Source organism: Falco peregrinus, chromosome 2 (assembly GCF_023634155.1).
Source record: "Falco peregrinus isolate bFalPer1 chromosome 2, bFalPer1.pri, whole genome shotgun sequence".
NCBI classification, from domain to species: Eukaryota; Metazoa; Chordata; class Aves; order Falconiformes; family Falconidae; genus Falco; species Falco peregrinus.
The window spans coordinates 79,938,940-79,965,140 of NC_073722.1; the positions used below are offsets into that span (position 1 = coordinate 79,938,940).

Consider the following 26,201-nt stretch of genomic DNA (forward strand, 5'->3'; position numbering starts at 1 on the left):
TAATCAAATTGGTATTTTAAGTGGTTTTGTTTTTATGGCCCTAGCTGTCGTGGAAACAAGGACAACTAAGAAAGAATAAACAAGATAAAAGAAAAAAGAGGTAAAATAACTGTTTTGATCAGTAACTTAAGGAATGCTGCTCCTTGGGTCTAGTGTGGGGTTGATCTGCAACTGAACTGCACACATGTTGCTGACCGGCAGAGCTGTCCCACACTGAGCGACCTGGTCAGGCTTAAATACGCTCAGTCCAGAGACATGAACTTTGTGTTGAAGTCCTTTCTTGTATTAAAATAAAGTATGACTTTTGTTATCATACCTCTTTTTCCTTGCTCTTAGTAAGTAAGCACTTACGCTGGCCTATGAACGTGCATGGCACTTCACCGACCGGAGCAATTGCTTCCCTGCAGTGATCGCTCAGTAGAGAGTGGGGGCAAGGGCTCCCTGTGGCAGGATTGCACAGCACGAAAGGCAGCTGGCTTTGGAGGTGCAAGTGCATAGCCCTTCTGCACTGTGTTGATTTTCCACTCTCTAGCTATTTAGCTATTATGAAACAGGGCTGGGTGGTTATTTTTGTAATTATTTACTGAAAGCAGCTAACGATATTTATGAATTTGAGCTCAATTTTGCAAAACTTTCTACTGGGAAAAAAAGCAATATATTGTAAAAACAGTTTTTAAATGTCTTTTTTTTTTTTTTTTTTCTATTTGGAAGAAAAAAGAAGTGGTTTTGGTTTTCTAATCCTAGAAAAATATCTTTGTTTTAGTTTACCCAGAATACCTTCTCTCCTGTGTTTTCCAGTTCATTGGCCAAATACAAAAACCAGGTTCTTTCATCCTTTTCCATGGAGACAAAGAGAGTGTCTGTTCTGTCTGTCTGTCATTTTATCTAAGGAATTTCCTTTGCATTTCTTCAAACTGATTGTTGTCTTTCCTCTATCTGAAGGTTTACAGTATTCTTTATCGTGAAAAAATCACCATGCTACAAAATAATATTTATGTCTCTACAGCGACATTATTTAAAACATCATCTAGAGAAATCATCCTCAAGAAATCAAAACCGTTTGTCTATAAAGAGTGCACGTGTTTGGTGCAATCAAGGAGACATAAATAAGGGTTGCAAAGTGTCATCTCTATGGTGACAGCATTAAGGCCCTCATTCAGCATGTTTCAGAAATTTGGAGGTGTTAACACTGGCAGAAGCACTACGAGTTAAGAATTACCACTCTACAATATATTTGAAAGCATTATTCTAACAATTCCGGTGTCTTAAACACACTTGGTTAGAATATCTCAACAGTGTATCTACGGTGTAAAGGAGAGAAAATATAAGCACTATATTTTAGCTTAAAATTGGTTAAAGATCATATGATGAACAATGAGCTAAAAGCTTTATTTCTTTAATAAATTGTTCTAAAAGCTTTTTATTTCATCTTCACTAAGCAGCTTAAACTGTTTTTATTTCCATCTCTGTTGAGAGCAAGATCTGCAGATCAGAAATGAGAGTGGTGAAATTATTTGTTGATGCTTGGATATTTAAAGAAAGACTTGGAATCCATGTCCGCTATTGATTTTACATGAAGAAAATGGTTCAGATCCATTTGAGTACTAGAAAGAGCCCATTTAGAAGCACAAAGTAGACCATAAAATCTATATGCTATAAAAAAGAAACCCCATTGCATACTGAGAGTTCATTTTATATCGCAGAGTTCATTTATGAACACATAGCTGATAATGGATAAAACCCCTGTTGTATTATGCTAAATCTAACCGCCCTTTGCCACACAGCAGACCAGGGGGTGAGGCAGGAGGACCTCTGGTCACCTGTGCGCAGCTCGGCTTTTGCTGGCCTGTCTCATGGCCAGAGCTGTCGAATGCATCAGGCTGTGATAGCGCATGTTACACAGCAGCTGCTTCTGTAATTGAGAGAGACTTAACATCCCCCTTGTCTGTTACTAAAACACAGACCCTTTGTGGGTGCACAGCAGCACCTCTGGGATGTACCTACTCACATTGGACAAGTCTTTCCTAAACAACTACTGCTTCCTGAGAACACACAGCTCTGCACAAATGTACCAAAGCATCCCTTGGTACGGCACGTGAACACTTTTTTGTTAAGATGAGAGAGGATTCAGGTACACATCATTGAATTCAGAAAAGCAGTATTGCAAACCTAGTGTATTGGTATAACACACATACAACATATACATGGAGGTTATGCACCTGTGTAATATATACACACCCCCTTATTCATGTTTTCGCAAGTTCAGGCTCACACCAGATTTGTTTCAGCAGGAAATATTTTGTAAGTAATGGCAGGAGATGTTAGTCAATACAATAGTTCTTTCCAGGACCATATGCCTGTTCAGACTTTGTGGAGAAATGATCAACGAAGATTCAGAGTTTGGCCTGGAAAGGTGGTGCACAGCAGGAACGCAAAAAGGTTGTCCTCAGGGATCAAAGGAGGCTTGCAGAGTGTCTGAATGCTGCCGACTTTTATCTCCCTGTATCACATTAATTCACAAAGGATCAGCCCCTAGACACTAAAGATTTGTCAGTTTTGTCCCAGATATATTCCTTTCAGATAGATCTGTTACAGTTAGGCTTCTTATTGCCAATGGCTAGTTAGCTCAGATAAGTAGCTCCATCCCCTTACTACGCTTCCACCTGCAGCTACTTTCATACTGTGGTACTGAAGATACTCCTTTGCTTGTGAATAGCTGTGAGCAGGGGAAAGCAAACGGGGAGAGGTCCTTCTCCTTGCCCAGGTGGGAGGGTCAAATAGGAAAGTCTATCCCCCTGTCTTGCTCTTCTTCCCCTGGGGAGGGGGCGGATAGTCTGTTTTGTGTCTGGGAAGAGAACACCAGATCCCCATGAGGGCCAAAAAGGGCAGCTGTTCAGGGATGAGAACCTGGTTTTTTCTACTTGAGGGAGCTCCCAGTCAGCTACAGATCCAAGGTTGCCCCTACAACTTTTCTTCAAAGGGCCTCAAGAAGCACAGAAGACCCCTTAAGCTCAAAAGCTGGTTTCACATGAGCAGATAAATACTAAGTCAAGGCAAATTTTGTAACTGCAGAAAACTCGGACTGAAACCAGGCTCTGAAAGGTCTGTACCCACACCTGACCCTGGTCCTCTCTTGCAGGCTCTCTCCTGCTCAAATAACCTTTCACCAGCTTCCTGGGTCATGTTAAATGCTACACACTGTCCTTTGGCTCCCCACAATTATTTTTCTTTCCTTCAGGAGCTGTGCATTTGCTATTCCCAGCAATTTTCTAATCCCAGTTATGCCACAGCTTTCCAGTTCCCAAGATTTCTCATTTCTACTTGCTTTTTCTAGCTGTCTCTGTCCTTGGGAATCTTCCTTCCCACAAAGCAGGCTCATTTGCTCCCAGGAGGCACCGATTTCCCTTCCCCTCACTGTGTTCACTTAATGAGTTGTGTCTATTTCCAACATGGTGTATAACAGATAAAAACCATGAATAGCTTACATACTTTCTCTCTTTTTGGTGTTTTAGGAAGGGTGTATTTGGAGGGATACACGGCATTCAGTGTAGACACACTGCAGCACAATGTAAGAGCACCTTAACTATTGAAAACGCTTGTTTTAGGAAAAAAACATAGTAGTATTTTTTCATACAGCCCTAAAAAAATCGAATTCCTAGCCTATTTTGGGCTTCTAAAACTACTATGCAATAAACATAGCAAGTTAAATATACCCATATCATCACATGTGAACTTGCATGGGTGTGTATGATAAAAAAGGTGATGTATACCACATCTACATATATAAATACGAATTGTTTCAGGAATCAAGCTGTAGATCTTTTTCTTATAACCTAATGCAAATACAAATTCAACTGTAACTAGATGTGTGAACAAGAGGGTCGAAATGAGGACCTAGAACAAGTGGAAAGAGGAACAAATTCAGGTGTCTGAAGCTTTTTGCTACTTCTGCACCCCACGCCCTGCATGAGACCGAACAACATCTGCGAGCACACGCACCCGGTGGGATTCTGGGCACGCAGGGGTTGCCAGCCCGATGGTTTGGGTCTCTCTGCAGCATTTGGGAATCGGCCAGGTGAGACCACTTGATGGCTTATGTCGGGTTAGACCTTACTCCCTCACACAGCTCCTCCCGCATCTCTGCCAGCTCTAGTCATGTGGGAGGATCACCCCACAGCCACTCAGCCCCTAAAAGCAGCTGTTGTGTTATATTAAGTAGGATGCTTTAGTCAGGTTATTTTTCAGGCAGCTTCATCCACCCGGAAGCCGGACTTCAGGCAAACTGTTACAAAAACTTTCTTGAAGCTTCTGTAAGCCTGGGCTGATGTTTTGCTTAGCATAGATTTTAATCTAACAGCTCTGTTCTCTCTTGTTCCTTCTTTAGGTCATGATTTATCTCAGCCCTAATGATAATTCAGCATGAAACTGCAAAGCAGAGCGCGGCTTTCTGCAACTCAGGTAATTTCATATATGAAGTATTCCTCACCTTACTCTGCTCTCCCCTCTGGAGATGTTCCCTGGTGGAATGGCTGAGCTCCCTCACACCCCGTCCAGTCCCACCAGGGTGGTGAGGCCTGTGAGGTGATACGTATGGAGGACAGTACGTAACCACAGGCAGTTAGCACTGCTGGCACCCTCTGTTGCTGGAGATGTCGCTCCTACGGAGGGGGTATGTTCAGGCTTCATTGTTCTGAAATGATGCACAGCATCTGGCCTTATAGACGGAAAAGACAGAAAAACTCATTTAAATTTTTTGCTACTAACCTATTTCAGTGTGCTTTATTTTCTTTTATCTTTCTTACAATGCAACAATTTTATATAGCTGTTCCACTTTGCAAGAACATTGTACTTGTTATACCTTTTGTTAGAGCGTGTCTCCTGGAGTGGGGGTCACGTATGGGTTTTTTCACAGAAACATTCCTTTTTCCTGCTCCGAAAATCTGGCTATTGAAGAAGTGGCATGACACGAAACAAAATTAGCCTCCTTCTTCTGGTAAAAGGCAACTTTCTGTTATTTTTGATGGAGTGCTTACCTGTTAAAATGGTGCTTTCAGTTTTATTTATATAAACGTGTTCAGGAAATGAATATGTGTTAGCCGAAGATAATATTTAAAGTGGCTTTGGTTTACTAAATTAAGTCAATATAGGTTTTCTAATCCAGAATTAAAGTGGCTTTAATTCATTTTAATTGATTTCAATGTCAAGTTAAAATATCATTGAAGGAAAGTTACTTCAAATAACAAAGCCCAGTGAGTTTGAGAGACTTTTCAGGTCAATCAGAGATGCGTCTACATGGAATTTTAGTGCAGATTTACAAAAGGGTCTGAATTTATGGAATGAGATGCAGTTCCAGCTGACCAGGTGTGCCTCCAGAAGGTACTGCACCAGAACAGGGAAGCGGAGCCATACTCCTGATGTCCCAAGGTCCACTGAGCCTTCAGGTGGGACATCTGGCTGGAAAGCCTCACAGCTCCCACCAGCCCGAGCACCTGAGCTCCCTTTGGCTGCAGTGCAGGATGCTGGAGGGTGGACAGGCACAGAGCTGCCCTCACTGTTCCACTCTTGCTGAGGCTGCCCAGTGACCACCACACCACCGTGTCACAGCCAGTAAAATACAGGCAGTGGTGCTCTTTGCAAGGAGCCCTGTGCTCTTACAGTCTGTATGGATTAAATATAAATAAGTAAATCAAGTATTTAGAAAACTGCTCTAGCAACACAGAGAGCTAGAAACCTGAGGGCTCATGATTGCAAGCAGTGTCTCTCCTCTGTGCAGACAGGGCAAGTGTCTTGTGGGAGCTCATAAGTCACCAAAGTCTCTGTAGCATCAATTTACAGATTGAAATTAGTATTGATATTTTTATTGCCAAAACTGAAGGTTGTTAGAGTTTGGCAGCATATGATGGCAGATTCTGCCTTAATGGTTATTACAAAGCACTTGGATAATAGCTTCAAAAAAGACACCCCAAATTTAGTATGACTAAGTTGTTAAGATCACGATTGCCTGAGAGGGATAGTATTGTTAACCGTTTCCATCATCACCTTTGTAACTGGGACTTTATAATGATTCAGCGATCGAATATCATTTAGCCAGTCAAACCTCACACAGGTTTTCAGCTGAGGACCTGTTGTCCGTGTTTATGAAAAAAATGTAAAGCTCGCAAAATATTTCATCATTACAGTGGAAGACGGGTCTTTCTTTGGGCATCAGCCAGAGTTCCTTCTGCACCAGGCTCAGCCCTAAAGCTTTGTCACACGGAGATGATAGTGTGGGTTCAGGCCTCTGGAAAAGCCACAAGCCATGTTTTTAGTTAAAAGGACAAACCATTAGAAGCGTGCTGACAAAGTCTCCTACTGGAGCAGCAGCTGATGATGCCAGACGACTTCATTGCTGGTATAGATTTAAATTAATTCCCTGCTGGTCTACTGATATTTATGCTATTGCTTTAGCTAGTAGAGCTGTATTGATCCAGACTGAGGGGGAAGGGGGGGGGGGGGGGGCGGGGGCGGGGAGAAATCATCTCCAAACTATCATAGTTACCAGAAAATAAAAACAGAAACACAAAACAGGAGGGTGAGTTTTCACATGGAGCAGCTCTTGAAAATGGGTGAAGCAAAACAGAACAGAAAGGAACTCTTTTTGTGAACTACTTGGGGAGTTATTCCAGAATAGTTTCTATAATTAAATATTAATCCAACTGAATTTTCAAGTGTAGATAATGCTTGACTCCTATTCCTAGGAAAAGGATTAATTTCCAAGTCAATGTCTTCTCAGGATCCGTATTAACTGAAAATAAATCACTATGTGCAGAAACAATTGAAACAGAGATCACTCCAGCTCAAAGTCAGGTTAGCCTCTCAGTAAAGTCTGATGATTTTGTTTTGACCATGTTGCATTAACAGGGAAGGGCACCTTTTAAAACGGGATTCAGTCCTGTTCAGCATGGGGAAAAATTTTTAGTGTGGGTAGTCCATGCAGTGCTTCCTTTAACATCATATCTGCATTTCCAGCATCCTGGAATCAGCAGCTGAGCTCTGAGGAGCAGGTACTAACCGAGCCTGCTTCTCTGAGCTAATAGCTGATGCACAGTGTGGTTCCAAGGCATCTGCATGATGGGGTCCTGCTAATTTATAACATTTTTCACTGTTAATTAAAGGTGATGGGGAAATTTTCCTAAGATTGTTTCACTAATCCAGTTTACAGCACAGCCACAAAACAGTTGCATCAGCACAAGTGCAAAGGCAATGGACTGTGCCATAGGTGCAAAAATAAAAAGCAGGAACCTCTTAAATCAACTCTGCTGACACAGAAAATATAGCTTGGAACTATGTCCTGATTTTTCCATGGGGTTTATTATTTTTCAATTCCATAGTCTGAACTCTCATGTAACTGTGCATTCCCCTTTACAGAGAAGAATCTCCACTAATTATGTGTTATTGTTCTGTCTGGACTTCAGAAGAAACAATGTATATGAATAATCGGTAGGAATTGAGTTGTAATTTAATAGGAAGCGAAGCGGTCTCTCAGTGCTTCCCACTGTGTGATTAACATTCTGTAAGGAACGCCTTCATGTTTGCCATACAGAAACAAAGTTTAGACTTTCCTTCTTCCCTGTAGAATAAGGGAAAGGGTAAACAAAGAAAATCAATTATAAATGTTCCATTAATAAGAATGAAGATGGAATATATCTGTCACGGGGAAAAACCCTGGCTTGATTCCCGAGGGACTGCCTCTCAACAGTTTGGCTTAGCAAAGGCGTTTGAGCAGCTATTCTTGGTCAGATAAAGAGAGGCGCTGCTGGCAGCAAACACTCTGTGGAGACTTGAGATCTCTGCAGTATGCTCCCTGGCTGGGTCCAGATGCACTGATTCTCTAGGCACGAAAGCCCTATTTATTTCATCAGGTTTTTGGAGAAAGCTGTGGGCATATTCCCAGAATGATGAACATGGGATGAGATGATGGTAGAAATGACAATTATTTGAATAACGCTGAGAATGGTTTTCCTTTTGTTTCACCGTTATTGCTGAAATATTAATTACAAGCTAGGGCATTACATATTATTTATACTAATGTAAATAAATAACCACATAAATCCTAGCAGTCTTATTCCCCAGCAAGCACATATGCTAGTAGGGCATATTTAAAAGAACAGAACCAAATAATTGCTAAATACAGAACCACTGCTTGAATTTACAACACCCTTTAGGGAATTAGTGTCCTCCCACTCCCTCAACAACAACAGAAATAGTTCATCCTACTGGCCAGACTAACTTCCAGACGACAGAATGTAACCAGCTGAAGCTGGTAGTTAGGATTACTACTCGTGGTGGCTGTGGTTAAGCATATTTTGTGTAAGGTTTCAGAGAATCAAGGCCAAAATTGGCCTTGTCACCCTGTGATGAACACCTTTAACCTGGCTTAAACCCCTACAAACATATAGCAAATACCATGAGCTGTGCTTGGTATTGCTCTGATTAACTTTTTTTTCAAATTAATTCCATGTGTGGGCTTTCTTTTTCTAGAGTTCCTGGTTCCAGTTAAACTGGAAAGTCCCAATCACTTTCCAGTATGAAATGGCCACAGCTGGTGTTATCTAGGAATAGCTATTTCATGAGGACTTAATGAAAAGCATAAGCAGACCCAGGACGTATGTTTACAACAGAACCTATTAATTTCCACACAAGCTGAAGGTACTCAGTGGTTTGCAGGAGTGAGCTGCTCAGAAAACAGAGCCCCAGGGCCAGGGATTCGAAATCAGTGATAAGAAGGGTTTCTATTCTGTTTTAAAACTGATAAGTCAAGCCAGACCGAGTGCTAAATATTAATTTGTGAATGAGAAATGGAGAAATAATGAAAAGCTTAAGCTCTGTTACAGACGATAATTTCAAACATTACTTCAAATGCAAATATGTCTCTCCAGCTTATTTTTCTTCCATTATTTTCTTTAAAAAGTGGAGGCAGATTTTCAACATCATAAACTGCTTTCCATTTTTCTTCCATTAATGTATCTCCCCTTGAAAAGCACCAAGCGGCAGTCGGTACACAGAGGTAAGTACTCATCAGGGACAAGTAGGCATCAAGAGTTCCTGCATCTCACTACTGGATTTTGCCTTTTTCTGCCTTTAGGGAAAAGGTACCTCAGATATCTCAACCTTCTGGGTACACCCATGCAAATGGCAATCACAACGTTCACCTGCTTGGTGTAGGAACCCACCCTCTAAGAACCACCCTGATGACCCTCTAACACGGACCACCAGCGCTGGGTGGGACGTCAGGTGTCAGCTCTTGGCAGTGCCACCAGCTTCAGCCCCTCTGTGGACCTGCCCGGGGCTGCCCGTGGCACTGAAGCAGCTGCTTCTCGACTGCATGGTAAAATGTTTGTGGTTTTTCCTGGTTATTTTTAACACAGATCAGTTCACTGATCTTATTTTCCATGTGGCCTCAGGGGTGGCCTGGGGAGAAATGGTGGTGCTAAAACAAACGGTGTGAGATGGGAACAAGTGGCTGAAGGTCAAAACTGCTCCCGGCATGGGCCAGGAGGGCTGCGCCCGGAGCAGCGCTCTCACCCGACACAGGGATGTCAGTGCCTTTGGGTCCCTTGAGCATCTGCGTGCGGACCGGGGGCTCCGGCAATGAGCAGATGAAGGCTGGTGCAGAGGGACAGGCTGAGACTTTCAGTCTAACCCCCCCGGAGGCTCTGTAATTACAAACAGCCCATCAGTTGTGGCACTTGCGTAGAGTGTGGAAATTCAGACTCTTGTATGGTCATGGTCCTTCTTCAGCACTTTCCTTCTTTACATATACGTTATGAAGGCAGAGGCAGTGACGCCCTTAGACACATGAAGTGTCATTTTGATACTGCAGTTAGATATCTTCAAAAGGTAAAATGTATCACCTGTGCATACTCCCAAGTAGTATTTAACTCTGCTTTTATTTGCTTAGCTTTTTCTTTTAAATTTGATTAAGAGCCTGAGGCTGGAAGACACTAGAAGAAATCAAAGCAAGCTTTACCCTCCTGTCACCTGCTATATAGTCATTCAAGCAGTTAATCCAGATCCTCTATGAGAATAACTGAAATGATATAGTGAAGAAGTCTTGCTTGGTCAGGTTTATCATTCACTTTATCATCTTTGCTTCCTTGAGAAGATGGTTTCTGAGTCTATATGAGAAGGTCAAACCCCTCTTGACCTTAAGGTTGCCAGCTGATTCAGGAGATCAGCAGAAATTCTAGGACACAGCTGTGGAGGTATGTGAGTGCACTATTTTTTAAAAAATTGGATTGTGACGAGAAAGTTATATATTTTCTTGACATCAGAACCAAGAAGCTTACAGATACTATGAATAAACAGATCTCATTTTATTTTTAAGGATTTTTTTAAGGTATTTTTTAAAAATAATTAATCTTCCAATCTATAAACCACTAGAAATGGAACAGTAATCTTAGCCCTATCTGGAGTATTAAGAACTTGAAACATAGATGCTTGGCTCTTTATTTTAAGAGTCATAGAATGAGTATGAATAATATGCTAATTGTGAACCAATCTGCTAACATGGACACCTGCAACAACACACTTGCTCCATTACATGCAACAAAGTCTATAAATAAGCAGGTGAATTATACTTTCCTCTTTACAAGATATCAGTGTCACTAATAGCAAGCTGTGCATTCTCGATTAGTGATTATGTTGCTGTGATTAAGTTACTTCTGGTGCTTTAAAAATAACCTTGGCTATTCCTCTTGTCTCAGAATTGCCTGGCAGAAATCATTCACAGGAGCAATGCCTGTGTCACACAATATCTTTGCAATGCTACTGGATTAAGGACAGTCAGCGAGAAGAGTCCAAAGCACTTTCCAAGATTAGTTTCTCAGGAAAAGTGCTTTTGCCAGAAAACCTACGCTCCTAAGAGAGCGTAATCCACCATCTACTGAGAGTAACAACAATCTTACCGTGATATTAGATAAAAAGCAGGGTAGAAAAGCTCCTTGGACAGCATGCAGCACAGTAGTTGGATTGAAATGGGTTTATCCAACTTGGCATTTTTTCAAAAAATTGCTCTATTTTTTTAATAGTATTAACAACGCTGCAGAAGAGTTGAGTAGGTAAACTGACAGGCTGGTTTTGTCACTGGGTGCTATTTATACAATTTACACCATGCAGTTTTACCACTGTGTGCTCCTTCTGACAAGGAGTGGGGATGCTATTGTGTTGGCTCATAGCGGAACAGGCAACTCAACGTGACCTCCAGATACTACGCCAGTGAATATGTCTGTGCTGCAGCCATATCTTGAATATTGAGTGCTGTTCTGGTTCCACGTTCTTGCCAATCTCATGAAATGATCTGCTAAAACGGGAAAAGGTACTGAAAGAGGTTGATGTGGATGTGCTTATCAACCTGTGCCATCCTGTTAATCTTAACAGCCAAATACTAGCAGTAATCTGGAATTAAAGACAATGTATTTGACTTCATTTTTTCAGGAAGTCTATATAAATTTTCTGTTCTCCCCCTCTCTCTCTTGAATGACTGAAGAGGCCATAGGAGAGAGCTGTTAAATAATGACCATTCTGAAGAAGATGAATAAGGAGCAGTTGCAACATTTCATAAGCAAAACCCTAGAATTAAATTGCTAGAAATAGATTTAAAACATCAAAGGAAACACTTTTTCATGCAGTTCATAGCTAAATTGAGTCACCTTTTGCCGCAAAGAAGTTGCAGGGCAGAAACCGTGAATGAGATTTAAGAGCAATTCTGGCAAGGATATTAGATGATAGGGATTCTTAACCTGACCTCAAACTGCAGTTTTTATGTTCCTGTGGCTTGTACATAGTAGTAGTTTCTGCTATTAGGGTATGACTTGAAGAGCACATACTCGTATATTCGGTGCTATGGAATACATATACCATATTGTAACACAATTTATACCATCCAGATATTGTTTCTAGTATCCTGGCATTTAAGGAAGAAATAGAATATCGAAGTATACTTCTCCTTCAATTATTAGAAGATACGAGTGCACTGAAATGTATCAGTCTTTAAATCTGTACTATTAAAAATGTCATTAGTATGAATCTATATACAGACCATCACTATAATTTACAAGCAGGCCTCCAGACAGATGCAGATTCATTTAATAAAGTTACATATTTTTAGTCCATCAGGTTTATTCTGGATTCGGCTCTTTTATACTGGTGCATTTGAAATTCAAATGGAGCTGTGGCAGGATAGCATCTCTGTAACTGCTGTTCAGCAGGAGATGGCCTTGCCGGTGGCAGCAGGAGGCTTCTTCACTCAGCCCCTGGACCAGGAGCCTGTTCTCTCCTTGAACGCCACCAGGGCTTTTTCTTCAATATGCAGGTGTGGGGCAACCTCTTAAGTAATGAATGAGAACTGCTGAGCAGGGCACAAGAGCTTCCAAATTGAGAAATATCAGGTTTGTGTTGCTGTCCCTGTGCACTTACCACACAATAAATAATCCCTTGTGCTTGAAAAATACTCAGATACTTGATATGAAAAACGTAAACAACAAAAGTAGGGGGGGCTTTTTATTTAGGCATCAAAGTGTCCAAAGAAACAAACCTGATGGTATTATTTAACATACTTTTTTTTTGCTGCTACTTAATCTTTCTTATCTGTGCTGCTTGTACTTCAGCTCCCGGCCGTGCTAGGCAAGGGTTCGCTGGCCAAGCTGGGGCAGGGCAGGTAGGCAGCAACGCCCTTCCTCATCCCCATGGAGCCTGCAGCCCTGCTCCACGATGAGGCACCATCCCCGCAGCTGTGCGAGGGGCTCCAAGCCTCTGGCACCATCACCCACCTAAGGGTGTCCCGGGGCTCCGTGGTGGGGGGAGAGCATGGTGGGGGCTCTCCTTGCCTGGGAAGGGCCCAGCCCCTGCTGACCCTGGGCTCCTGTGCCTGCCGCCGCAGTGGTGGCCTTTCCCCACCATGGGTGCTGAGGACTGACGCGTTGTGACACACTGTCCCCTTGGCCTGGAGAGTGTCCCTGGTGCTGGGCTGCCCCGGTCCCCGCTCCGGCGGGGGGGCAGCCCCCCAGGGTGCTCGGAGAGGCCCACGCTGGTGTCCAGGGGTGCAGTAATCTGCTGGAGGCTGCCCACTGGCAAGTAGGGTGATGTGCCTGTAGGGAGCTGGAGGTGCAGAGACCCTGACTGTTGGGGTGTCAGCTGCCATTTGCTGCTTCAAGGGGTCTTTAGCCAAAAAGGTGGCTCCTGGGCAGCTCTTCAGTGTCCTCCACTCCATGGAAGTGATCTAAGTGACGACATGCAGGCCTTTCTCTAGAGCTAACTTTTTCTTTGGTTCACCCAGTAATTTTGTTGTGATTTTTTGAAATTATTTTTATTTTTATTTTTTATGCTGGTGAAAGGTACAGAGTAAGAGAGCCCCAGACCAAAGTCTGGCTGGCGTGCCTATCAGAGCTGCCTTGATTTCTGCCGATCCTCCAGCTGCTGGTTCCATCTGTTGTCTCCTGCTTTTTCTTTCGCTTGCAAACACCTTAGGGCACAAGCCACTTCTGTGTGTGAATCCAAAGGGACCGGTATGGTGCAATATAAATCCTCAGCGCTTCAGCAATACAGACGGTATTAAAAATGCACAGCAAGAGCAGTATATTTCCAAGCACATCTGAAACAGACTTCTAATCAATGAATAATCAAGGATAGCGCAGTGTTCATTAACACTCTAGTTAAACATACGTGGCAGCCCTGATTTGTGCACTGAACCTTTTTTTATCGTCGCTTTAATAGTTTTCTTTTTCCCAACCATCCCTAAAGGGCAGTATCTGAGTGTGTGATTGGCAGTGCTTGTCTGTGCATGCTTGCTGGCAAATGCTGATCTTCTGAGTAAGAGCTGAGCTGGTGGACACTGGCTCTGAATCACCAAGGGTTACTTGTTCAACAACATTTTGCTCCCAGCTCCTCCTCTTTACCCTTCAGCTGCTCCTCCCATCATGACTTGTGCCCATCTCTCCTCCTGTTCCCAGTCTGCTCTCCCATGCTCACTCCTCCTTCCTTTACTTTCCCAACAGCCGCTCCCCCAAGCTTTTCAGCTGGATTGTTTTGTGCTCTGTCACGCCAGGGTGGGAGCGCGCCCAGCCCCTGCTGGGCATCTCCAGGGCCTGGGGACAGCCGCCTGCTGTCATCTGCAATGGTCAGATGCAATGGCCATCTGCAGCGCTGTGCGGCTGGGAGGCAGCATGAGCAAACAGGGGCAGAGGCTGGCTTCGTCCTCAAGTCCTCACCTTCGTGGAAAAGTGTAGCCATTTAAAATACCAGTGTAGTTGAAGATGTGACGTACTTACACAAGCGGTGCTACGCTTGTTACGTGTGCTTATATAGGTATTGATTTTCATACAGGAAGGGGGATAACCTTTATTTTTCTTGTCTGTCTTTATGCTATGCAAACTTCTTCCACAACTGATAGTACATGTCTAACGATGGAAGCAGAAGACCAGCCTTCTCATTGGTATGGTTATATTTTGTACCGAAAAAGCCTAGTAAGTCACAGAGAGATAAAAGATGGGAAAACGTGACTGCTGTGTCATTGGACTATGGGTTAAATCATATGACTTCCAAATTTTCAGCAGCAACAAGACATGTAATGTCATTCAAAAGGCACTTCCAGTTGTGAGCAGCCACATGGTGGCCATCAGGGCTTCCTCAGCCCTCGCAAACAAGCTGCCTTGCTGGAGGGGTCTGTTCCTGAGGCGGAGGGAGATACCAGGCAATACTGCAGCTGTGGCACGTTCCGCTTTTTCTGCCTGCTTAGACTTGGTAGTTTGTTTTATTTTAAAACAGAGTTTCTCAAGGAACAACTGTGGTATCTGGGTGCAGCAGTCTGTGAATACAGGAGTGTATGAACTTGCTGCCAAGGTTTTTGCTGGAAGGCTGGGGAAAAAAACACCTGATGTTTTGTTTTACTGGGATTTACTGGTAGCAGTGTTAATGATGCTGTTGATTTGATAAGAGGGTCATTGCAGATGGTCTGAAGATGGTAGGCCATGCTAAAGACTTTACCCTTAATATGCGATTTCTGTGCTTCCCCAGGTTTGACTCTGAGGGTTGTGCTTTGTCTGTTACTATGTAATGTGGTTTTGTTTGGGGGTTGGGTTTTTTTTTGCTATGCGAATGAATGTATTTGTCGGTACTTATGGCAGGTCTGAATTTGGTTAAAAAAAACCTGGAGGTCTCAGGAAAGCTACTATTTTATTGGAGTATTTATTGGCTTTGTCGACATCAGAATGACTTCTCTCGCGCTCAAGTTAAGGTAGTGACACTGTGAAATGGATTCAAAATTAACAGCCAAATGAACGCCGGTACTAATCTTTGCATGCTGCAGATCTCTAACACCACTCTTCCCAGTTGCCAGTCCCCCTGCTGCAGGTTGCCAGCCCTGCAGTGACAGATGGGGTGCCACATACCCCCACCTGGTGAGTGGTGTTTCTTCAGTCCACACTGTGGCATCTCGGTTTCAGCTGCAGATTTTGGCTTAGGCTGCCAGGCTGGGCTGGGACAGCTGAGGCATGGACACATGCTCTTCTGCCATCCCTGGGTGGAGTGGGGGAGGTCAGGAAATCAAATTCTGGGATTAGTAACACGATATACCACAGCGGGAAAGTGCATCAGGGCTCATCTACTGGATCCTGAACACTTCTGAGAGCATATTCAAAGTCTTTTGCTTTGGTGTGGGCTTTTGGTGTGGTTTTTGTTTGGGTTTTTGGGGTTTTTTTTTGGTTGGTTGGGATTTTATTTTATTTTATTTTATTCTATATTTTATTTCAGTGGACTGAGCTCCTCTGTGAATTACGGTCCAGTGAACTGTGGTAGAGCTGGCCTGTTTTCCCTGGGCTCGTGGAGCAAACTGCAGGAAGACATTAGGAAGAGTATCAGAACTCTGAAGTAGATGACCTGCAGCCACATTAATTATTGATTGTGTTAGAAGTCGATGAGTTGTGCTAAATTAATCTGTGCCAAGGTAATGTGAATTAAAAGCCGCTTAAATATTTAATTCTGGACTCTTTCTGTTTGGCAGAAATTTGAATGAAAGGCTACACGTGAGTCATGACTTTTCAGTAAAGACAAGCTATCAGAACAAAAGTAATATCTAGATGTAAATCACGATTTATTAGAGGAGAAACCTCTCGCATGTAAACATTTTAATGGAGGACTGGAAAGCTTTCCAGACGAAATTCTCTAAATGCAGGGTGATAGATGGAGATTTTCTTGTTATTAGTTCAATTCCTGCATATTTTACTTTAATTAAACCTTGCTGCATTTGAGGTAGTGCATGAGGCACTGTGGGGAGAGAGAGCCTGGAAGCCTGTAGGAAGCAAAGGAGGACTCTTGGCTGAGTCTCCATATGTTTGCTGCAGCAATGCACCACTGTACAGCTGGAGCACAGCTTGAGTGAAATGAATCTGTAGATGACTGGTGAGAGGAAATAAGGGGGCTAGATCTGACATTGGAGATATATATATGTGTGTGCGTATATATATCAGGCAAAAGAATTTGCTTATGGTTCTGCATGGGGGGCTTGTATTACTAGGGGAGGACTCAGGGAGCCAGAGCCCTGCATGTCAGCAGCACCAGTTAAAGTGCCTTTGACAGTGAGATAAGTCCTGTTGAATAAAAAGGTTAGCATCACTCCATCTGAAGAAGGGCCACTTGGATCTCCTCAGCATGCTGAGATTGTGCTGCATTGCCCCACAAATTTTTTTAAGGACTTTGTGGTATCATTAATACAGTTTTGAAGGTTGACACGCATTCTTGATTGGTTTAGGTGCCGCAGCTCCAAATAAATCCTTCCCTGGCTTCTCCCAGCTTCTCTACAGAGAAACATCCTTAATGTAAAGCAGGCCTGGTCCTGAAGTAGAAATGCATTTTATTTCAGCATTGTCGTGCATACAGGCTAGAGTTATCTTTAATGAGAAGAGAAGGCTCCTGCCCACTGCAGTTTCTTCCTTCCCTTTTGTCTCACTTCATTCCTCCATGTACCAGAGAGTGCTTTGGCAGCCGAGGGTATTTGTCTTGTTTTTTCTCACCCTTCACAAAGGCTGTCCTCTGCTTAACATGCACATTTTTTCCTTCAGAGCCATTTTCCTCCGTAGGCTCGCTGAGCTGGCCAGCTGCCAAACAGTAGGGTGAGCTGCATGAAAAAGCCTTGATCATTGACAGGCTGTCTTACAATTTCTTTCTTGTATTCAAGATGCAGATGGATGTTATTAGAAAGGTTTTTCCTTTGAGTGTGCGTGGCTTGTCCGCATGCCCGAGATTAGTGCTCAGTACTCATATAATGCTTTTCATCCTCAAAGGGGCTTTACAAGCACCAGGCCGCAGAACGCCCCTGCGAGGTAGGTGCGCACGTTTTGTTATGTGCTTTACAACAAGGAGGGACACATGTTTGTGACTTGTTCAAAGATGTATCACACAGCAAGCATTATAAAGGAAGGAAATCTTTACACTTTCCTAATGTTCCTCTTTGATGTTTTCCTGTCTAAAAAAATCTTAAGATTTCACCATGGCAACGTGTTTTTCCATACGAAAGAAGCGATTAGTGACATCAAAAATTAAAATGTATCTCAGGTTATGGTAGTACTAGATAAATATGCAGCATTTCTAAAATTTATGAGGCCAAATTTCCTACTGCACTAAGCTTCAATTAATACAGCAGAACAGGAGCCTAAGGGGATCATCAGAGACCCAAGTCTGATAGAAGATTTGGAGCGCTTGCCTCAAACCATACTTCAAAACAGAGGGAAATGATTTTAAGAGGAGTGATGAAAAATGCCTGTCTTCTCAGTTGAAAGGACAGTGCAGGATTCCCCCCCCATACACCCCTTTAACTGCACGATTATAATTAAGACAGCTACAGTAACAGCAACAGCCTCAGTATGAGCTGCCTTCTCCTGAAAGCTCTTGTAATATTGCATCTCATCTTAGTGAGGGGGCTGAAATAAGCCATGGCTGTGAAAGACATCTTTCTTTATAATTACGTATTCTCCCTGAGCTTTCACTGGCATGGCTGCGTTGGCATGCTTCACCTTGCACAGGCAAGCCAAGGAAAGTTTCAAGTGGCAACCAGCATACATAATCCGGCTAGGGCCAAGCTCGTGTGAGATGTGGTTTCTCAACTAGGTTGGCAAGCCCTTGAAGGGTGTCTAATAATTGGCGTTAAGGGTCTTCGTAGCCTTGCTGAGCCTCGAGACCTGCACAGGTAGCTGGAGGATATCAGCTTGGAAAACAGTAGCCACCTTGGCCCCGTAAGGAGCAGGCAGGAGCGCCGGGATGGTGAGGCACTCGTCCTGAGCAAGCCGGCGGGGGCTGGCTGGGGGGGGGGGCGGTAAGCACACAGATTCACTTGGTAGACATACACCCACTTTATGCTTTTTGGGTAAATAGATTGAGAATAGCCATCTAGCTCAAGTCATGAGGAGGGGCAAGCTAGATAGGCTAACGCAAGTGTTTATTTTAATTCTGTTCCATCTTCCCTATTTTGACTAAGCTTTGTTTCCTTTAAGATTATTTTTTTTCACTGAGTAGATAAACACATAGTTATGTCCAGTAAAAAAAGGTGCTCTGCAGCATCTCAGGAAAGATATTGGGAATTAGTTACTGAACTCTCTGGTGGAGCGGAGAGGACCGCATGCCCACGCTGCATACCGTAAGGGTAAAGGAGTGGAATGGTATAAACTAGTTGTGCTTTTTTTAACTCCAAAAAGGGGTCCTTACTTGTTTTCCAGAATAATTCTACATTTGGATCTTATCTCCTTCTTACTACTCTGGGAAAGGTATCTGGCCCCACAAATTACTCTGGAGAAAAGGGAAATGTAAGTTCTTTTCTGGTTTTCTGACCACTCTGCGGTGTTTCAAATGAACTTAGGTAAATGTTGGACAGATATAGTCTTGAAAATTATTTTGTGGGAAATTACAGTTGGAACAAGCTACCACATTTTTATGGAGTCCACATCCACAGCCTTGAATGTCAGCTACCCTATTTCACTTTATGATCTTGTAAGTGAGTACATATAGGCCAATTAGGCATTTTCAGTTGCCTTCAAAAGGGTTGCATTTAATCTTAAATATCTGGGGCAAAGAGATACTCTACCAGGGCTATGAAGTACCTGCGTGGTTTTTATGACAAAATGTACATATGCTGATTGCAAAACCATGAGATGTTTAATATCTCAGAGCTATGTAATGATTTGGATATGTTCAGTACTTTTAGTCCTCTTTAAAAACGACAAAACCAAAGATTTGAAAACACTGCGGAATGGGTTCAGTCCACTGGTGGACCAGGATTTTTTTTCAGATTCCCTTGCATCTTATCCACCTACAAATCCTTTTCTTATTTCCCGCAAGACTATCCTTGGAACTGTCAGGTTTGAAGCTCCCACAAAGTGAAGTGCAACTTGACTCCCACGTGCACAGATCTTTGGAGATCTAACCACAGCAGGAAAATATTTCCCCTAGCCTCAGTGTCTGTCTCCAAGTTCAAATTAACTGAATACCCATACTATTATTGCTGGGTTCGAAAAAACATGATATTTTTGCTTGGAAGGGCCCTCTTTGCAATGTGAAGATGCGCTGATGTGTGTTTTTAATCAAATGTATTTACATTACCCAGGAGTATCAACCCAGTATCTGGCTCAGAGATTTACACGTGCGGCAAGTGGGACCCTCACCGCAAGTGTATTGGTGATGAGCGTGGGTTAAGAATTACAGGTGCTTCAGATAAAACTTCAGAAAGTCTGTCTGGATATAACAAAATATCCATGCAAATATTTAACTTTGGGAGCATTGGTTTTATTTTTGGAACACAAGGGACCAAGACAAATTAATTAAAAATGAAATGTTCTCTTGTGCTTCAAGTCCTCTCCTCCACAGCACAAGGAATCTAACTTCATACCTGAGCGCAACGGTAATGCGAAGGCTGGAGGCAAAGCTGTTAGCTGTTCACATCGATGGAATGAAGCTACACAGCTCGCTTCCACCTGAGAGAAGAGCCATTGTAAAGATGTGTGCGTGGCTAACAAGACACAGATGTCGCCACTGGCTGAACAGGGGAAGATTGTTCTGTGGCCGGTCACGCACCCTTCCCCAGGAGCCAGCTAGGCCCGCCTGAGACAGGTCTGTCTTCCTGGGGTTCCGACAGTGCACCCCCAGAAAGCCAGAGACTAAGAGGGGCGCATCGATCCTGTGCTGCAACACTGCGAGATCTCCCTGGGACCCTGGTGGGGATCAGGGACATGGAGTGGGTCCTTAGCTCTTTCAAACTGGCAGGATTTTGTTGATCTCATTAAAATACATGGATTTAAATCAGGTGAGGACCTGGACTGCAGCACAACAGTAGAGTGAAGCAGAAGTGAGCCACCCTAGCTCTTCTGCCGCTGCAGAATCTGCTTCCTCACGTGGGTGCTGATTACACACAAACAAGAGCACATGGATGCCAAGCCCCACTCTCCAGATGATTTGTGGGAGGATTCTTCTGAAGCATTTCAAATCCCAGGGACTAAATACACAGAGCTGTCTCCATTCCGGCTAGCTTGAGCTGAAAGAAAATAAACAAAAATTTAGATAACAGGAGTATGCTTATTGTGGCAGTGTACAGGGCTCTCATCGTGCCAGATGCCAGCATATGTCAGCAGCCTTTTAAGTTGCTAATCGCACAGAAAAGGGAAAATTCCTAGCAGCGAGCTTCATCCTGACAAAATTTTCAAGAGTTCATGTTTTTCAAAAATGTACATCTTCCAAAGTGTCACTTGATTTCCCAAAACCCACTAATCGCAACTACCCCTTTAGGTACAATTGCTTCCTATGTTTCAGTTTCTCTTCCTGACTTAGAAGACATGTTTACAAGATACACTTGGTCGGCTACAGATGTTCATTGGCAACTTCCCTGTGCTAGTTGCTCTGCTAAGCACAGTAACAATGAAAGAGGTAATTTTTTTATTTTTTATTTTAGATTTGCTCTGGAAATGAAAAGTGAAGCAGACAGCAGGTCTCCATGTTTCCCCAGCAGTGGCACAGCGGCAACAGTGGATGTTCTCTGCACAAATCAGCTGGTACGGCAGTAGGAAGACGGCGTTTATCACAGCTACCTGCAGAATGGTTAAGGAATACTTGAAGTAGCTACTCCCTAAATGAAACAAATGGGGAAATTAACACAAAAAACTGAGGGAAAGTGATAATTTATTGCTGTCTTTCTTAAATATAGATCCAGGTAACACAAGGAACACGCTGTATAGAATTCCATCCCACAGTCAGTGACTGCCTACCTGTGCAGGCCACTTATTTTTGTCTGTTTCTTCACGTCTCTGTTTTTGTATTCCTCAAGGATTCCTTGCTCCAACTTAATTTAATGCTTAAACTTATCATTGTGTATTTGTACAGAAGCTGAAGGTCCCAGTGGAAATAGGGATTTCTTTGTATTAAGTTCTTTACATAAAGAAGGGAACGGAAAGTCTTAATTTTCACTACTGTCATTACGGGTGATGGTAGAGTCTGTGTGAAACAAACTTGGTCATAACCATGTTTTGAACACAAACTATTTTTTTTTCTATGATCTGTCTAATAAGATTATTCTTGGACGGTGGATGCAGGGAGGAGCTCTGCACACACAAAGTTGGGCATATTGTCGTGAAAATGTCCAGAATGATCAGGACGATTCCATGATAAGCTTAGGTCACCTTGGTAACTTACCTCATGTCAATCTGTCTGCAATATGCTTCCTTGGTATAAGGTAAAACTAGTTTTTAATGCTGTTTTATTCCAGGTACTGGATGGTTTCTTCCTGGAAAAATAAATGGAACATAAACTGATGGAGTGTGGTATCACTGATTTGTAAGTAACAAAAATATTAACTTTTTTAGCATTTACTGAACTTAAAGTTGATTCTATCCATTTAAATTGGTACCTAGTACTTGTCACATTGTGATATAGGTGTGAATATGCTTTGCCAGGATATGTATGCACAGCACAGAAACATTCACTGAAGTTCACACCCACACATCCCCATATGCTTTGAGCAGATCTAGATGGTGACTGAAGGATGAAGAAGCCTGAACCGCATAAACAGCGTACACAATGACTATTAATTTCACAGCAAGGGAATAATTTATAAAGGTTGTTAGGAAGCAATGTAAATGCAAATGCTCTTCTAATAAGCACCGGCAGTATCATGTTGGAAGGTATTTGTGATGCGGTATAGCACGTTAAAGCGAGCGGGGAAGAGCGCGGGTGAATTCTGCGGAAGATGGTGACAAGAGTGAAGAGGTGGCAGCTGACGGGAATGTGGCATCTGGGGACTCGGTCCAAGGAACAGTTCTAGCACAGGCTGCCTTAGCGCTGCAGTGAGTAGTGCTTGGTGGCTGAGCGAGGGCAGGCAATATCTGGAATAATCAATCAATAATTTGTTATGAAAAAACGCTGCCAACTGTAAACTTAATTTGTAGAATAACGCCCTGCAGTAATGCCAAAAGTTATGAATACATTCAGATTTCTTGAAACAGTTAGTACAGACTGAAGCCAAACACTTCAATCGTCTATAATAAAGCTGACTTTTAGAAAAACAGATTTCTGATGGTAGACAGCGAAAACTGGGCAATCACTACGGAATCCTAATACTGAAAATAGCACATTTGGAGTGAAAGGTCTTAATACAAAGTTAACAAATTTTTCTCTTATAAATATTTCATATCTTTGTGTAGGAATGAAATTCCTGCCTCCTTTGTGTTTCATTTTCCTTGCAGAGCTTTACATGTTTTATTTATCATTCTGCATGATCTATTAGATAACTTTATCATCCTAATGTTTTCTGAAAAGCAGTATCGTGGATATTAATGATCATCTGGCTATCTGTCGTTAATATATATGAGTTAAATTCTTTTAAAGACTTGGCCAGCTTTAAATAAACACTAATCCTCTCTAGATTTACTTCTAGACAATTTCCTCTTTTCGTTCTTGGGCACAATCATGTAATGTTTGGGTTGTAGAAACTTCAAAAGATTATTTTAAACAACTTGATTACAGTAATATTAGAAAGAGTAAGTTTGTAGTTTCTTTTAGGGAATATATTGGTTTGAAAACAGAATACTGCAATGTAAGTTTACGCTTTAATTTGTTCAGTAATGAAAACTATAAAAGGTAGTGAATAAGAGTGAAATATTTTTTTTCTTATTTGGGGTGCTATTTACTGAAATATAGTTTTAGAAATACGTGTGACACCGAATATATTTTCCACAAAACTGTGTTATAGCACACTGTCAACAGTTGAAATCACTCCTATGTGGATCCTGCCTGTATTAGATTGTGGATGACTCTTTGCAAAGGAGTAGAGTGCATTTTTTAACCTATATGTCATTCAGAGAGTGTCACCTTGGTTTTGGTCCATTGGATACCTTTGCCGCTGTGTGGCAGGTGCCACTCAAGAACCACCGCAGGGCACCGCTCCTTGCTGGCAGCTTGTCCTGGGCACCCCAGCACCAAAGCACAGACTTTCTTGCCATGTGCTTTGCGCCACCCCACTGAAACAACCTCTTTCACTACACATCCTGATGATGACAAAAAGATGCTATTTGACTGTTTCTATGTCTGTGGTTAATTTTCTGTTTAAAAAACCTCACAATGCTGTTAGTGTTGTTAGTGACAGCACTTTGCAGTGCTTTCCTTATGTCTCAGAACATTTTACCTAAGAAGCTGAGCCAATAGTTTTGTGCCTCTTTTCACAGAAGGAGAAGCTGGAGCAGATGATGATGAAGCGAGGTCCTGAGCACCCCTTTCCCAGTGGAGGTACCAGGACAGGAGACTCACAATCTTCTCGCATCATCACTTCCACCCCTGAGGGATTAGGGGCACGCCTGTATCATGGTTACAAGCATGAATGAAGCTTGTGCAGACGTATCTGGGCTTACTTCAGAAGCACAGGCTTGGCCTTCAAGAGTTCCTGCTCATGTGTTCAGTGTTCATACAGTATGTAGTACAACAGCATCCATCACTATGTCTCCCAGGTGCTGCTGCAATACAGATGTCAGCCACCTTTCCTTTTGCCTGGGCACCTTTATCAGTGCCGCTGAAGGGAAGGAACACTGTGTGGGCTGTAAATTCCTCGCCAAAGACCATGTAAATACTTGGACAGTTAGTTCATGCTGGTCCCTGAGCTGCCGCTGTGAAGTATTAAACTAACTAGTTAAAGATGGTTTGCATGCATTTGCAGCTACAGCGGAAGTCGAATGATAAATATTCCCAACCTACTTGCAAATAGTGGCAAATTCTGAATAAATGTATGAAATGCAGTACTCACAAATTCTTCTCTTTTTCCTTTAAGAACAACAACAAAAAAAGAGACAAATTTTGCTTTATGGCACAGGTCAGTTTCTCTTTTATAACCTTTTGAATTTTGTACTGCCTTACACGTACAATAGGACTGTAAATCTACAGTAAACATTCAAGGATTATTTTAGCACAGTCTGTGTGAAGTTGCTGACACCTTTCTATCCTACCCTCCAGTGCAGGGGCACCGAGTGGTGGTTATATACTGTGCCTTACTGTGCCTGTATGTCAGTGATCGCTGGTTAACAAATAGCCACCTAACTATAGGATGTTGTGCAAAAACCTAACAAACAAAATCCCCAAAGAAACAAACAAACCCACATGCCCTTCATCATGCTGTAAAAGATGATAACAACTGGAATTGCAAATAGTAATGATCCCATCCGTGTAAAAACCCCCAAAGGAGAGAGAGAGCATTCTTGGAAACGCTGCCATCTCAAAAGACAGAGCACAGGGGCTGATCTTGTTCAGAGGAGAGTCTCCCCTCGGTAGTGGCCTTACTTGTACTTGGAATCATTCATCTTGGACTTAAAATCCAATAAAATTGACTTCTGCCCAGCCCGACGGGGATGGCTGTGGTTCTCAAGGTCAGCTCTGGGGTGGGTCAGCAGGCCGATCCCTCCGTTCCCCTTTGCCGCCCACCTCCCCAAATGGCTGTGAGCAGCTTTGTGTGGCTGCGGAGGAGGAGGACGTGCCCAGGCAGAGCCGGGAAGGAGCCGGCCAGTTCTGGGGGCTGAAGCTCAGCGACTTGAATCTGCTTCAGCTGCCTTGACATCTCCAGAAGATAGACAAAAATGAGTATTTATCCAAAGAAAGGGGATAAAAGGACATCCATGGGTTTCTATCCATACCAACTGGATGTGATTTACTCAACTCCCCAAAGAGGTGATGTTGTGGTTCCCTGCCAGGGCAGAACGGCCTCTCCTGAGCAAACCTGTGGTCTCTCCTGAGTTTAACTGGGGGTGGGAGACAGCTGGTGTCATGAATAAAAAGCCATGCAGCTAACTCAAGTGCAAGCCTTTCAAAGTGTGAGTATCTTTAAAAATAAGGGTTAGCAAATAAACAGAGCTCACAGGAATGCTGAATTTCTTCCCTTGGCATTTTACTATTTGTCCTGACCATTTCAATTTATCCCTTAAAAGAAATGGAGAGATTCAGCAAGGTAGAAACTGTATTTCTAAGGCAAAATACTTTCCTAAAGGATTTTAGCATAGTGTTTAGCTATAGCTCTCCGAAAGCATATTATGCTTAGCTGTCATATTTTGAGTTGCAGCCTTTTCATATTGCTGAAACATCAATACTGTATGTACTGCATTTAATGTATATAGTTAACTCTTGGTTTCCTAGTGTATATATGGGTTAGGAAACATATGTAATGTAACAACACGATCGGTGCAAACACACACACCCCCCATCCCCCCCAAGTGATTATGAATCAAGCTGCACAATGCAAACTGAGGAATAACCAGAAAGGAAACGCAAAACGAATGGCAGGTCTTGGTTCATGTGTGTATTCTAAAACACACTGATCTGCTGTTGAGGTTAGAAAACAAGAAAGATGGTGAGACTAAGAGAATGTGAAAGTTGCCGAAACATTTGATGCTGTATTTTTTTCTTAATATTTGCATGAAAAATAGGGGTTTCTAGTGACAATAATACGTGTTCTCTAATAATTATTGTCCTTAATCTGTATCTTAATTATTTTTTTCTGTTTTTTTTTCCCCCTCCCTATTCAGATGTGAGAAGTACTCTCATTTCAGCTAGAAAAAAACAGCATAAAGGACAGACTTGTACCCACCATGATATAAACAATCAGAAGCATCTGCCTTATACAAATATGTTGCTTACAGACACTGAAAAGGTGTTAACGC

At 42.6% G+C, this 26,201-nt stretch overlaps 1 long non-coding RNA gene across 5 annotated transcripts; it reads left to right on the forward strand.

The window, feature by feature from the left end:
- The first annotated feature begins 1,539 nt into the window (after nucleotides 1-1,539).
- LOC114010808 (uncharacterized) lies at nucleotides 1,540-24,291 on the forward strand. 5 transcript variants are annotated; one of them, XR_008745553.1, is made up of 8 exons: nucleotides 1,540-4,075; nucleotides 4,385-4,458; nucleotides 9,125-9,367; nucleotides 15,787-15,979; nucleotides 18,744-18,830; nucleotides 20,966-21,065; nucleotides 21,776-21,843; nucleotides 23,730-24,291. It is a non-coding gene; the product is annotated as an uncharacterized LOC114010808 (long non-coding RNA). The 5 variants fall into 5 exon arrangements; XR_008745552.1 differs by lacking the exon at nucleotides 9,125-9,367; XR_008745555.1 differs by lacking the exons at nucleotides 9,125-9,367; nucleotides 18,744-18,830.
- The last annotated feature ends 1,910 nt before the right edge of the window (nucleotides 24,292-26,201 follow it).